General features: G+C 50.4%; 1 long non-coding RNA gene across 1 annotated transcript in view; it reads right to left on the bottom strand.

The window, feature by feature from the left end:
- LOC146799806 (uncharacterized) overlaps positions 1-15,194 on the bottom strand; it is a 56,355-nt gene that overhangs the window by 36,446 nt on the left and 4,715 nt on the right. The gene's annotated exons all lie outside the window — the stretch shown is intronic.

Below are 15,194 nucleotides of genomic sequence, written 5' to 3'. Positions count from 1 at the left end.
TGAAGGACGATGACGGTTGCTGGCGAACTAAAGACTCGAACAAATGGTTGCTACCCGACTCATACTTGATCCCCATGCTGACCATGGCACACTCCCCCGCACACATAGGGTCTGCCCCCATGATCGAACTCATCTCCAAAGTCTGGCACAACGACAAAATCCCAGACTCAGCCAAACGTCTGGTCCAACAATGCCTGGTATGCCTCCAACACAACCCTGGGAAAGGAACTGCTGTACCCCGGGGAGGGTTTGGGGTTCCCAATCACCCCTTTGAAGTCCTACAAATGGACTATGTCCAGTTAGAAAGGTGCCAAGGTTTTAAGTACGTACTTGTCGTTGTGTGTGCCTTCAGCAAGTGGGTGGAGGCCTACCCAACCCACGACAACACCGCTATGACTACCGCAAAAGTACTACTGAAAGAATTCTTCCCCCGATACGGCCTTTGTCGAATTTTGTGGAGCGATAATGGCCCCCACTTTGTAGCCGAGGTTATCCAACTCATCTTAAAGGGGCTGGGTGTGAAACAGAAATTCCACGCGGTCTTCCATCCCCAATCTGCAGGCTTGGTTGAGCGACATAATGCCACATTGAAGCTTAAGATAGCAAAAATAGTTGCCACCACAGGACTGAAATGGCCAGACGCTCTCCCGCTAGCATTGCTATCAATGCGTTCCACCCCCACTAAACACCACTTAACCCCCTACGAGGTCGTTTTCGGGCGGCCCATGAACCTTTGGACTGCACCAAAACCAACATCCATCCACGACGTCCCGGACGTCCTCATGTCTGACTATTTGTATAACCTAACTAAAACGTTGTCTGTTATCCATCAGCAGGTGCTGCAAGCCATTCCCGATGTTTCCAGGGGCCCCGGGCACGACATCCAACCCGGCGACTTTGTCTTAGTGCGTAACTGCCAGCGCACCAAGAGTCTGGAGCCCCGGTGGACGGGCCCCCTGCAAGTCCTGATCACCACCCGAACAGCTCTTCGAGTGGAGGGGAAACGCAATTGGCTGCATGCACACCACTGCAAGAAGGTATCACCGACCCTGACGACTACGGACAACATCACCGCCCAAGAAGAACTTCTAGACAAAGACCGACCATCCCTGAACCACCGCCCAGATACGGAGACACTTGAGCTAGTGAAATATCCCGATCCCACCGTGCCATCCAGGGAAGGGTATAACTTGCGACGAAAGGAGAGAACTTCGGCTAAGCAGACCACAAACTAAGTGGAAATCTCAGAGCGGTAGCCTAGTCACCTCAAAGGCCACCAGGAGAGAAACTAAACAAAGTCTGTGGTTCTGCCCGCTACCGAGTCTCTTGAAGGTGATGGAAGCGCCCGACATGAAGATGATGGAAGCAACCGGACGTCCGAAGATCCACTACAAAAACCCAAAGACTGACAGAATGCACAGCTCAAAGACTATTACACTTTTCATTACCCTTCTCTTTTGCCTTCTCCTCATGGTCACCTTCTGGATCATGGAGGAGAGCACACCCGCTCATAAGACATTGCTGACCACCGTTCAACCTACCACCATGAAAGAACACCATCTGATCTCACTTTCACCCCAACTCCGAGAAAGGCGTAAGGAGTTCTGGAATAACTCTTTTGTGCAGTTGCTCCACCAACACAATCTTGCCGCCAACGCCACTAATTGCTGGATCTGTGGATTGCTACCACATGCCACTGGACACTCTATCCCTTTCATCCCTTCACCTTTTTCTGTCCATGATTCCTGCCTCGCCTGGCTAATCCTCCTGCAGGAAAGCTACAGGGATAATGCCACTTCCGGCAAAACTGTGTCGCACTTCTACCATGGGTTCTGGCTGAACAAAACTGGAAAAACTTCTGCCCCCTTCTGCCCTCTGAGATCAAATACTTCCTTTCACATGGACATCCCTGCCAAAGAACGAGTTGAAATGCAAGCGTTCAACAACCCAGCCAGACCCACCTTCTCTTACCTCCGGAAACGGACGGCCGCCACCCTAACAGTGGCCCTATACGTCATCAACATCACTGGATTTGTGTGCCTCGAAGGCCTGGGGGCGCAGCTGGTGGGCCACAGCTCCTGCCTCATCACCCGAACATTGGACTCAGTTGACCCACCCTCCTTTGTTGCCTCCCCGAATATGTACTTCGTCTGTGGTACTAAGGCCTACACCTGGCTTCCGAAAGGTTGGGGAGGCACCTGCTACATCGCCTTTACCCTTCCTCTGACATATGTGGCTCCAGCAAACCATCACCGACAGAAACGTGCCAAAGACATTGTGCAAGCCGACCCCACCGGAGCACAGTTCATGGACGCAGTAAAAGGTCTTGTTCCACTCTGGGGACCAATGGCAAACAGCCGTGCCATCCGCCACTTAACCCAGGCAGTCGAAACGGCGATGAACATTACGGCTGGCATCCTCGCCAACAACACCGCCGAGCTCCAGGCCGTCCGCCTAGTGGCTCTTCAGAACCGCCTCGTTCTAGATGTGGTTCTGGCTGATCGTGGAGGAGCATGCCGCATCATTGGGTCCAGCTGTTGTACCTACGTACCGGATAACTCACCCTCAGTCTACAAAGCAATTGAACACCTCCACAGATTTTCCGCAGAGGTTCATCAGGAGCAAGAAGAATGGTCACTGGGGAGTTGGTTTTGGGACACTATTAGAAGTTGGGGATGGAGGCTGTTTTCATTTATCCTAATACCAATTGTGATACTATGTGGATGCTGCTTGGGGATTCAGTGTCTGCCACCTTTATGTTCGCTTTTTATGAACTGCATCTGCCCTAAGACTTTGAACTTTGAAGCGGAATGAATGAAAGCTCTGTATGAGATGGAAGTTCGTAGTATTATGGGGATAGATCCGAACTAGACAAGCTGGCGAGATATGTTAAAAGGGAGGACTGTGGAAATTTAGCTTGTAACTGAACATTATCTGCGCCATCTTGCCTCTCCCCAGTGCCACGCACAGCGAACGCACGGCCGCCATATTAGGCACCCCACTCTCTCTCCCCGCTCATTGTCGATCGCCAGCACGTTCCCCTGGCGCTGCAAGCATCCCCCGCGCGCCGGCCACCCCCGCTCTCTCATACACGGGCCATAAACCCTCTCCTTCTGCGCGACCCTGCCATGGAATCACACCCCGCGCCTGACCGACATCCCATACATGGTCATGCATCTCTTTGATAACCCCCTTCCTCTGCGCCCCATTGTCCGAACCGATCCCAGGCCATCACCTAGCCCTGCGGATGCAGTTTATTGCCCCTACTGTAAGGGAAACACCCCACATCAAAGGGATTACAGTAGATCAAAGCCCCTACCCCGTGAGACCCGGCCGGTCGCACACACCCCCGGGAATTGGCGGAATGTCCAGCTGTGTGATAGCCATCTCCTACTGTGGATGGGGTGGGGACTTCCACTGTAGATATGTGTGGGAACGAGCTCAAAGTGGGGATTCCGAGGATGTTCTTTCATGTTCCAAGACAATCTCAAGAATGTGCCATGTATGATAACTCTGCAATAAAGTCATAAACCTGTGTATAAGAGGCCAGGCCTCAGAGATGCAGTTAGAGCACCTCGTGACGATACCTTGCTGTCTGATCTGATGTGTTCTGCTCCGACGGAATAAAACTTTGTTTCCTGCCTTCCAGTCTCCGGCGCCTGCCTCTTTATTGGTTTAACATCGAATGGTATAAGAGGCGATTACCGCCGGGCAATACTTGAAAGGTTATCGACTGAAACTGCTGCTACCGTTTAACAGGGATGTGTCGCCGAGTCTCAGGAGAAGACCCGGGTTACGAGAACCCCCTCGCTGACGGACCCTTTCCACCTTCTGTACAGGGTGCTGGCGGTCCCTTTAACACGGACTGGCTCGCCGCGACCAGAGAGACGACTCCTGTGACGTCAGCGACGGCGGACCAATCGGAGACCATCGAACCCCATAAGATGGAAGTCGGGAGGGACGACGGCGCGAAAGCCCGAGGAGGAGAGGTCGGAGACAGCGAGTGTGGAGTGAAGGAGAAGGAGAACAACGAGGAGAGCGGAGGTTGTGTTCCAGAGGTTGGAGGAAGAGGAGACGAGAGAGCAGCAGAGCCAGGAGGCCAACTTCACGGCATCTCGCCCCGCCACGCGCCTGGAGGAGCGTGGCTGGGAAAGGTACGGGGCCGGATCCTGGGTTTACTATCCACACGGGGAGGGAGATAGTTTGTTCTTTGCTTTGTGGGGAGGTCACGGGAATCTCTGGAGCTATCGTTTAGTTATGTTTTTTTGGTCACTGCATCAGGCAGACCTCCCCGTCACTCACAGAGTCCTCTTGTCCCACGTGTGTTGTTGGTGACGGAATCCCAGTGACCCCTCACTACCCTTCCCCTCTCAATTCTCGTCCAAACAGGAACAGTCCACTAATATTTGGTATTCCCTTCCTTGCATGTGCCTTGGAGACCTTCCACCGGACAAAGGTCCTGGACTCGGAGAGGACCCCGTCGTTAACGCCCTGCAGGACGAAGGAGAAGAGAAAGAAACTAAGACTTTGTCCAGAACCTCAAAATAAAGCCTCACAACAGCTATATCGTCTAGTGGTATACTTATTAAACTCAGGGGGAGTACAGCCATAGGCGACAATGGGGTAGCGGGAATGAAAGCGCCGTACCAATATTGGACAATGCAGATTGGTCTCGGGTTCCCATGAACGGTCCTCAGGACCGTAACCTTTCCAATCAACTAGGTAATGTACTCTGCCTCGCACAATCTTGGAATCTAGGATGCTGTGCACTTCGTATTCCTCTTCTCCTTCTACCTCTATCACTGAGGGTTGGACTGGTAACCTTGTCCCTGGATGACACGGTTTGAGTAGGGATACGTGAAATTCCGGGTGGATTCGCCACTGTAGTGGCAGTATAAGTTTCATGGCAACAGGATTAATGGCCTTGGCTATTAGGTAGGGTCCTATGTATTTGGGTTGTAATCTAGTATTTCCTTTGAGTTTTAAATGTTTGGTACTAAGCCACACCCTGTCTCCTACGTGATATACTGGTTCAGGTGTTCTCTTTTTATCTGCCTGTTTCTTGTCTCTTGCATGAGCCTCTTCTAAGTGTTGTTTGGCAGTGTCTAATGTCAGCTTGAGGTGTATGGTGTTCTTGTATGGAGGGATGTGTGGATACTACTGGATGTTCAAAGGGTAGCATGTTGGGATGAAACCCCATGAGACAATAGAAGGGTGAACACCCCAATGATGAATGGGACGTATTGTTGTACGCGAATTCCGCAGACCACAGTACTCTGCTCCAGTCTTCCTGGTGTTGAAGCGTGAAGCAGCGAAGATATTGTTCTAAGGTTTGGTTGAGCCTTTCAGTTTGTCCATCTGTTTGGGGATGATAGCTGGTAGATAGACGGGCGTCGATTTTCATGATGTCGCATACGTTTTTCCAAAACTTGGACGTGAACTGGGTTCCCCTATCGGTAATGATGACTGATGGCACTCCATGCAGTTTGCTAATGTTCTGTAGAAAGATAGAGGCTAAGGCACAGGAAGTGGGTAACTTAGTAAGTGCGAGGAAATGCCCCATCTTGGTTAGATGGTCGATTACCACTAAAATGGTATTATAGCCGTGGCTTAGAGGCATTTCCACTATAAAGTCCATGGAAACTGTGTGCCATGGGGCTGGTGGTGTGGGAATAGGTCTGAGTAACCCACTAGGTCGTTGATGTTGTGCCTTGGCTCGAGAACAAATGGAACATTCTGACACGTATGAGGTCACATCCTTATGCATAGATTCCCACCAAAAATATCTGGATAGGGCAAGTCCCGTTTTATGTATTCCTGGATGTCCTCCCAGAATGGAGTCGTGAATCCACTGTAAGGCATGTTGTTGTTGTTGTTTGTTTTCATGGTACAGTAATCCGTCCTTCTCGTAGCGATGTTGGGGAGCTTCCTGTACCCAAGATGCATGGTTGACCATTGAGGCTTGTTCTTTCACTGCTGTAAGAAAATCTTGGGAAGAGAGGATCGCCACCGTTTCTATAGGAAAGGATGCCTTCTGCAAAATCACAGGCGGTTCTTCTTCCTCCTTGGATACCATGGTTCCGGCAGATGGGGGTCGAGACAGAGCGTCTGCCTTTCCATTCTGGGGGCCTGGTCTATACTTAATGACGAAATCAAAGTCCGCAAAAAATAGAGACCGCGGCGTCAGGGCTCGGGCGCTTTTCAAGAATAACAGGTTTCGGTGGTCAGTGTATATGTCTACGGTGTGCTTGGCTCCTAACAGATGGTGTCTCCATTCCTCACAGGCTCTTTTGATGGCCAAAAGCTCCTTGTCGGAGATGGTATAGTTGGCTTCACACGGGGTTAACTTCTTAGAATAGAAGGCGACCGGATGTAATTGACCCGTCTCCGGGTGGCGTTGTGACAATATTCCTCCCACTGCATAATAAGAAGCGTCCGTTTCTAAAATGAAGTATTGAGAAACATCCGGATGTCGCAAGATGCGAGCGCACATAAAACGCTGTTTGAGAGTTTGAAAGGCTTCTTCGGCTAGTGGTGACCAATGGAACACCGCCCCCTTTCTTAGAAGTTGTGTCAATGGTTGAATAATCTTCGAGAAATCTTGTATAAATCTGCGATAAAAATTCGCAAACCCCAGGAAGCTTTGCAAGGCCTTTACACAGGAAGGAGATTCCCACTCACGAATGGCCAGTGTCTTTTTCGTATCCATGCAGAGACCCTTCGGTCCTATAACATACCCCAGGAATTCCACTTCTGGAGTATGAAAAAAGCATTTTTTGAGTTTTGCATAGAGGGAATGTCTTTGGAGTCTATCCAAAATGGCTGATACATGCTTAATGTGGTCTGTCATTGAGGAGGAATACACTAGAATGTCGTCAATGTAGACGATACAGGACACATCCAATAATCCTCTCAGCACCTCATCCATAAAATACTGGAAGGCGGCGGGGGCATTGCAAAGACCAAAAGGCATTACCTGATATTCATAGAGGCCAAACTTGGTTCTAAATGCCGTCTTCCATTCATCCCCCTGCCGCACTCGTACCAAATGATATGCTCCCCGGAGGTCCAATTTGGTGAACACCGTGGCCCCTTTTAACTGATCCAACAGTACAGGAATTAAGGGGAGTGGGTATCTGTTCTTCTTTGTGATGCGGTTGAGGGCTCTATAATCAATACACGCCCTTAAGCCTCCCTCACGTTTCGGAATAAAAAAAAGAGGGGATGATGCTGGTGAGGTAGAGTGACGAATAAATCCATTGGCCAAGAGTTTACTCAGATATTGTTGCAGATACGTATTTTCTGCTTCAGTGAGGGCGTATATGCGACTGCACGGGATACTGGCTCCAGGTTCGAGGTCTATGACACAGTCATACTCCCTATGAGGGGGAAGGTTACTGGCTTCTTGTTCATTGAATACATTCTGAAATTTCTGGTATTCTTTCGGTAGAATCATGGTACAATTCACGCTGGCGGGAACGTAACTGTTGGCTAGAAATTCCGCTGGGTTATTTTTCTGGGGCGGTGCTTGTACTGTCTTGACATTACAATGCTCAATACAATAGGGAGAGTTCAACGTAACCGTCCTTGCTGCCCACTGTACAAAAGGATCATGGAGCGTGAGCCATGGCATGCCTAATATCAGGGTAAACTGGGGGGCGTCTATTAAATCGAATTGGATGAACTCCCTGTGACATTCTCCAATCTGCATCTGAACCACAGGAGTGTGGTATCTTATGGGCCCTGATGTTAATTCTGAGCCGTCCACAGCCTTAACTAACTCTGGTACCTTCTTATTAATGCCTTGCAACTCTATTTCTCGTGCATAGTTTTGATCGATGAAATTGCCTGTTGCTCCAGAGTCTAATAAGGCATGCACTGACATCAGTCCTGCTTCCGGTACATCCAAGGTAACATAGACATTGAGATGAGCAACAGCGTGCTGGACAGTATTGATTTCTGCATGGCAGACCTCATCCTCTTGGGGCCTCAAACAAGGGGTCTGAATCATGTTTGGGCACTCTAGTTTTCTGACTGGTCGGGAGAGTATACCAGTGCAGGTACTTTCTGCTCCTCCTTGCTATCACGATACGGAAGTCGAGTTTTTGCTTTACATTCCTTGATGAAGTGCCCTGACTTCCCGCAATACAAACACAGACATTGTTTTCTTCTTTTCTCTCTCCCCTCAGGGGTTTATGGTCCTCTGACACCACCTATTTGCATGGGTTCGCTCCCTTCCGTGCTGGGGGGTGGATCCCTCGTTGATTGCTCGGGAGCGAGGTATTGTATATTTGACCTCAGGACGTGGTTTATCTCCTTTCCTCTCCTGTAATCTATGATCTAGTTGTACGGTGAGATCGATTAGCTCACCACAAGCTGAGGGCAGTTGTACCACTTGGGCCAAGACATCTTTGAGCTCACTTCGCAAACCTTGATAATATAGGGAGGATCTTTTTTCCATGGGCCAGTCTGTTTCAGAAATTAGTCTATTAAAGGTAGTGATGTCTAAGGAAAGGAGGTGCGCCTTCCTATCGAATAGTTTGCGCATCTCATCACAAAACGTGTCGAAATCCCTCAGGGTTGGGTCATCCCTCTCTATAAGGGGAAAGGACCAACTAGCTGCATTCCCTCCCAGATAGGACATAACAAAAGCTGTTTTTGTCTGATCATTATGAAATACTTCTGGCTTACACAGGAAGTGCAACTTGCACTGCCCCAAGAAAATACCAAACTTTTTTGGGTCGCCATAAAATCTTTCGGGTGGCGCTAAGGGCAAGTGTGGGGGCTGAATAACTTGAATGGTTGAAGGGCCTGAACCACCCCCGGTCGCCTGAGCTGACTGTCCTACTCCCAACCCCTGATGGTTTGGAGGAGGAAGCGTCCACGGTTTAATGTATTGAGCTCCTCTCGCATCACTAGGGCCAGGACGAGACAACCCAGCGACTTCCCTCCTCATAGTACTCAGTTCATTGCGGAGTTCTAAGTTCTCGCTACGAAAGGTTTCTACTTCTATTCGCAAGGCGGTTAGCGTTTCCAACACCGAAGTAAGCATGGTGTTGGAGTCCATCGTTCAGGCTGTATGTAACCGTGGGCTTGCCACTCTATCACGTAGAGGGAGGCAGAACACGCCTTGTAGCCGGGTACAGCGGGAACGATGCGTAGCTAGTTAACCCTCTCCCCTGAGGGGTAACACCCGTGCGTGCTCAAGTAACACAAATCGTATACCACCTCCTCCGGGGGAAAGGGAAAAAAGGGACAAAGAAACCAAAATGAAATAATCTGCTGCTGTAGAGGCTGGGCAGGACTGTCTTCACTGGATGGACTGTCTCTGGATTAGGCTCCAGCCCTAAGGCCAGAGATAGGCTTCTCTCCTTAATATAGCAGTGGTGTCCAAACGTAAAACAGAAAACCAGGGGGGCTTTAAGCCGTCTCAAATAATACAGATAATGAACTTATCTCAAGTAGTGCTGAGTTCAGACTGTAGGAGCAGGATGCATGACCTGTTCTTCCTTGGTTACGTCACCAAGTAACGGGTTTTAGTCGGGCATTGTTCTCCTGCTTTCACACAGCTCTTGCGCGTCGACTGGAGTAAAGGAAACAAAAGAATCCTGCACACACCCACGATATAGGTGTCCTCGTGTTCTCTGTAGTGCAGAAGCTTAGCGCTAACAAACGCGCCGTGGGGCAAGTGACTGGGAGTCTGTGCGCGCTCTTCTCCCTTGCTGCGGGAGTTTGAACGTTCTCAGCTGTTCGTATACTTGCGTTAGTCACAACACGCTGTGGGTCGGGTGGCAGGGAGACTGTGCGAACGCTTCGACCTCGAAGCGGTTCTCCCGATATTCTTGGCTGTGAGGAGGCGGTGAATGGGCGGCGCTCTGAAACAGCGATGAGAGCCAAGGTAAGAGGAGCCAGTACGCGCTTCCGGTCAGCGTGTCAAATGGCGCCTATGCCCCCAGGATTTTCGGTAGCGCAACACGCTTTAACTCAGGAAGGTACTTGCTACCGGGCAACCGCCCGATGTCGTTTTCGTAGGAGCAGGCGGATGATAGCCTCTCCAGACGAGGAGATATTACTCGTTGGCGACCTCCATAACGCAGGGAATCCCGGAAGAGTTCCGAGTGGCAAGCCCCGCGCTCCCAGTGGGCGGAGCTTAAGTACACCACTCACATAGCGCTCTGAGGATTGTGGGAGCGGTAGTTCTGAATTCCCTATAAACATTCACACACGCTGTCATCTGCCTCCTCTAACGCTTCTCCTCACGCAGGACCTGACATTGCCATTGTTTCCCTCAGCTCTGCCAAGTACCACGCATCAGGCGTTAGACTAACGCATTTCAGTGTGGTGGTCCGCATCACCGCACTGAAATGGAAAGTCACGCATTTGTAGCACCTTAGTATCAATCCAGAGTGCTATTAGTGCTCTGTTAGAAACTGAAATCCAGGTTACAGAGCACGGTCTGCGCTGCTTGTGCAGGCTTGAGGAGGTTGGCTCAGCTCGTGACTGGGGTGCCTTAAGCAGGCTGAGAGTAGAGGCTGCAATGTAAGCAGGTTTATTCACTTCCCCTTGACACCGGCAATCCATTCAGGTCAACTGTGTGACTAGTCACCTCACAGTCAGTGTTAAAATTATGGCCCACAGCTTCTATCAAGAGACTCGCTCCCTTTATATATTGGCGAGCCGGCACGTGCGAGCGTAAAACACAACAGTCATGGAATAATGTGACAGTCTTTTGACAAGCGGCCAGTCCCGTCCCAGTACAGACAGCCGCAGGATTGGCAGTGTCTGACAGGCAGCACTGAGCTCATCTCAGAATGCATGCTGTGGCACAGCCTGCAAGGAATCGTCAACTCGACTCCTGGAGGAGCATGGCTGCAGCCGACTCTGAAGACAGCAGCACCCAGGAGGGAGAGAGTGTGCCTACACCAGCAGCAGATAAGGTAACCTGCACTCCCACCTTGAAACTTAATCTCGCTCCACAAGGGCGAGTATTAGCTTCCCCAGTCGGTTCTGGTCTTGAATTCCCACAGAGCAGGCCAGAAAAACAAGTTAGGAATTATACTCTCGCACTCAGCAGGTAATGGGCGCCACAGTGATGAAGGGGTCTGCACTTAGCACCTAACCCCGCAAAAGGGCATGCTGCACCGCCGGCGCTACACAGCAGATAAACAGTAGTTATCTGCACCGCCACAAGAAGTAAGGGACCCTGCGTGAAACACCTGCCTACACCTGGAATCTTTCCCCCACACCCTCCAAAAACACCAGAGAAACCCATACACTCACATACTCTCCAGCCAGCATCCCAGCATTCCCGCTTCCAAACTTCCCTTTCACATAGGACTGCCCGGGCACACCCCTGCACATGAGACTGCCTGTGGTGAGTGCGGCCTACACATAAACAAGCTAAGCTGGAAGCTGAGCCCTAGGGAGTAATCAGCAGGATGGATGCGGCCTCCCTAGAGCCCCTGTCTGTTGGCGCCTGCCAAGCGGAGTGAGTCCGGCTCCTGAAGCTCATACTTTCACCTGAAGATCAAGGCCCTCTACGACAACTTCAGCGAACCGACGACGGAAAATACCCCCCCACCAACACCGCCGACAAGCCAACCATCATGGCCTGGGAACCCGCCACCGCCTAACACATCGCTGCCACCATGAAGAAAACCTACTCAGGAGCCCCAACGGACCCCTGACCACCGCACATATTCCACAGGGCCGCCACCACCATCGCACCCGAACTACGACTCACCATCAACACCTCCTTCAGGTCTGCCATCTTCCCAGACGACTGGAAGCGGGCAGAGGTTAAACCCCTCCTCAAGAAACCCACTGCCGACCCAACTGACCTGAAAAACTACCGACCCATCTCTCTCCTTCCGTTCGCGGCCAAAGTCACCAAGAGACTCGTGAATGCCCAGCTGACCACCTTCATCGAAGAGAACTCCATCCTAGATGCCTCCCAGTCTGGATTCCGTAGCAACCACAGCACCGAGACCGCCCTCCTCGTCGCCACGGATGACATCCGCAGGCTACTAGACCAGGGACACACTGCAGCCCTCATCCTTCTAGACCTCTCCACAGCCTTCGACACCGTTTAACATCGCACTCTCGCAGCCAGACTTCACAACGCGGGCATACAAGGAGCCGCCCTCGACTGGATTCAATCCTTTCTCTACGGCAGAACCCAGAGGATCAGACTCCCTCCCTTCCTCTCCTCACCCACCAACAACAACTGTGGAGTACCCCAGGGATCATCACTCAGCCCCACGCTCTTCAACATCTACATGGCCCCCCTCGCCTCCATCATTAGACAGCATGGACTCAGCATTGTATCCTACGCCGACGACACCCAGATCATCCTCTCGCTCACAAAGAACCCCGAAGACACCAGACTCTGATTCCAGGAAGGAATGAAGAATCTGGCAGTCTGGATGAAGGACAGCTGCTTGAAGCTCAACTCCGAGAAGACCGAGGTCCTCATCCTCGGACACCACACCTCTGCCGGGGACGACACCTGGTTGCCCCCCGCCCTCAGAAACCCGCCCACTCCGACAGACCACGCATGAAACCTCAGCATCATCCTCGACTCCTCCCTCTCCATGAACCGCCAGATCAACGCCGTCGCCTCCACCAGTTTCAACTGCCTGCGCATCCTCCGCAAGACCTTCAAGTGGATCCCCCCCCGACTGCAAAAAGACCATCACCCACGCACTCATACCCAGTAGACTGGACTACGGCAACGCCCTATTCGCCGTAATCAACAGAACTCTACTACACAGACTCCAAACCATCCAGAACGCCGCAGCCAGACTCATTCTCGGAACATCTCGCCACGAACACATGACCCAACACCTACGAGACCTCCACTGGCTCCCCGTCCAGAAAAGGGTCACTTTCAAACTCCTCACCGACGCCTACAAATCCCTCTACAACATCGGACCCAAATACCTCAACGAGAGAGTTTCCTTCCACGTACCCAGGTGGAACCTACGCTCCGCCGACCTCGCCCTGGCTGAGGTCCCCCGCATCCACAGACACAGAACAGGCGGGAGAGCCTTCTCCCACATCGTAGCCAAGACCTGGAACGAGCTAACCGTGAACATCAGACGCTCCCTCACCCTGCACACGTTCTGGAAGGACCTCAAGAGTTGGCTCTTCGACTGATCCGGAGCTGCCCCCCCAGCGCCTTGAGAACCTCGTGGGTGAGCAGCGCGCTTTATAAACCCCGGATTGATTGATTGATAGCATCGAGAACTTGATACCTGGTTATGGTAATGAGGTGCAGCGGTAATGGTGCCGGTCCAACTTTCAGCATGGCCAGCAGCTGTGTCACTTACGAGCCTGGTGTTTTCAGAAGCTCCGGTACAGCTGCAGCCTGCTGGTGTGATCTGGTGCTGCGGGGTGGGGCAGGTAGTGGCATGCCAACCGGCCTGACACCGCTCAGCTGCACTCCTTAGTTATCATTTTTATGCGGATTGGTTAAGCCGTACTATCTTTGAAACAAACAGCATCCTGGCTGGCTGTAAGGTGTGCGCATCACTCTCCTTAGCCTTGCCAATGCCCGTGATGCTGTCTGGGGCGGCTCGCGAGTACTAGGTTAGTGTCCTTCCATATCTGGTGCTTTGCAGTAATTTTAAGGACTTGCTAGAGTTTCTCTTTGGTGAAATGGGTATAATTTCTGATATTTATATGCTTGCCTCATCTTTATCACTTGACTTTGCTTGCGAGAAAGTCACTCACAGGTGTTGAAATGTCACTCATAATGACACTGAAATTATGAGAATGTCACACATAGCAATTGAAACCCTTGGCAGCCGTCATTCTCTCCTCATGTTTTAATTTACAATGTGATTCCAACTCGTCAAAAATAAAAATTCCATTCTTCCACTCCGACTCCATGAATATGTTTAATTTTTATTTATTTTACGTTTCCTTCTTCGTACTACTTGCGATTTGCTTAAAAAACTAAAAATTCCATTCTTCCACTCCGACTCCATGCATATGTTAAATTTTTATTTATTTTACGTTTCCTTCTTTGTACTACTTGCGATTTTCTTAAAAAACTAAAAATTCCATTCTTTCACTCCGACTCCGTGCGTGCATTTATTTAATGTTCTATAGCTGCGCATCAGCACCACGTAAAGTACAATTCACTAATGTTGCTTAGTTGCTCATGACAGAAAAGCATGGGAGGTAAACTGCGGAATGCTAAATTGCCAAAGGGCAGCCATGGCCCAATGTAAAAAAAAACCACTTCTCTCCAGGTATTACTGCCGTAGGGTCTTAAGGGTCGCAAAGGTTGGCCGACCACACAGTTCTCCCACCTTTGCATGGTCACTGCTGGGATGTCATGTTACCTTACTGGGGTATGTATAGTGCACTCTAGCCATTGGTATCATCTCATAGTGCAATAGTGTGAAGACCTGAGCAAAAAGCTCGGGCAGCGCTGCTCGCCTCTCCCACAGGCATTAACCCTGCTCTTTTAAGTCCTTTCCAGCTAAACAGTTTGCTGTGATCTGAAAGGTCAGTCGAAAGGTCAAGTCATAGCTTTGATATGGAGAACACAAAGCATGCATCAATTGGTTATGAATAAAACATGCAATGAGCAATGCATTAATCCTTGCACGGTATGCATAAGGGCTACTGAAAAGTTTGTATGGCTATGAATACAAGCTACAGGACGAAAAAATATTGTTTTATCCAAAGTAGAAACTTTGGCTGGCACGATGAAGTTGCGTGTAAAATGTCTCTGTTCAAAGGATTTCCCTTCTTGCTACAGCGCTCACCTCAGTGACGACACATGCCGTAAACAGTGCAAAGAGAGCGTGCGCGCGCATGCTCAACCGTAACAATGAAAAACAGGGACATTTCTGTGTTTAACCTGGACACTGTTTGAAAACAGGGACATTTGAGTCACTTGAAGAAAAGTATCAGGACAGGGGACACTTCTCCAAAAACGGGGACCGTCCTGGGAAAACGGGGACGTCTGGTCACCCTATGTAACTAGTTGCGATTTGCATAGAAAATAAACCTTCCATTCTTTCACTCCGACTCAAATCATTTTCATTTATTTAACCTTTGGCCTTTGAACTACTTGCGACTCGCAGGATGGGACCTGTTGTATGGAAGGAAACTGCCCCTTTGCCTGTTGTTGGGGTAGTAAAAGACAGCAATTATCAGGCTCCGGCGCCACTGCACTT

The sequence above is a fragment of the Triturus cristatus genome, chromosome 9, assembly GCF_964204655.1.
Source record: "Triturus cristatus chromosome 9, aTriCri1.1, whole genome shotgun sequence".
NCBI lineage: Eukaryota > Metazoa > Chordata > Amphibia > Caudata > Salamandridae > Triturus > Triturus cristatus.
This window is presented reverse-complemented; position numbering and strand designations above follow the sequence as displayed.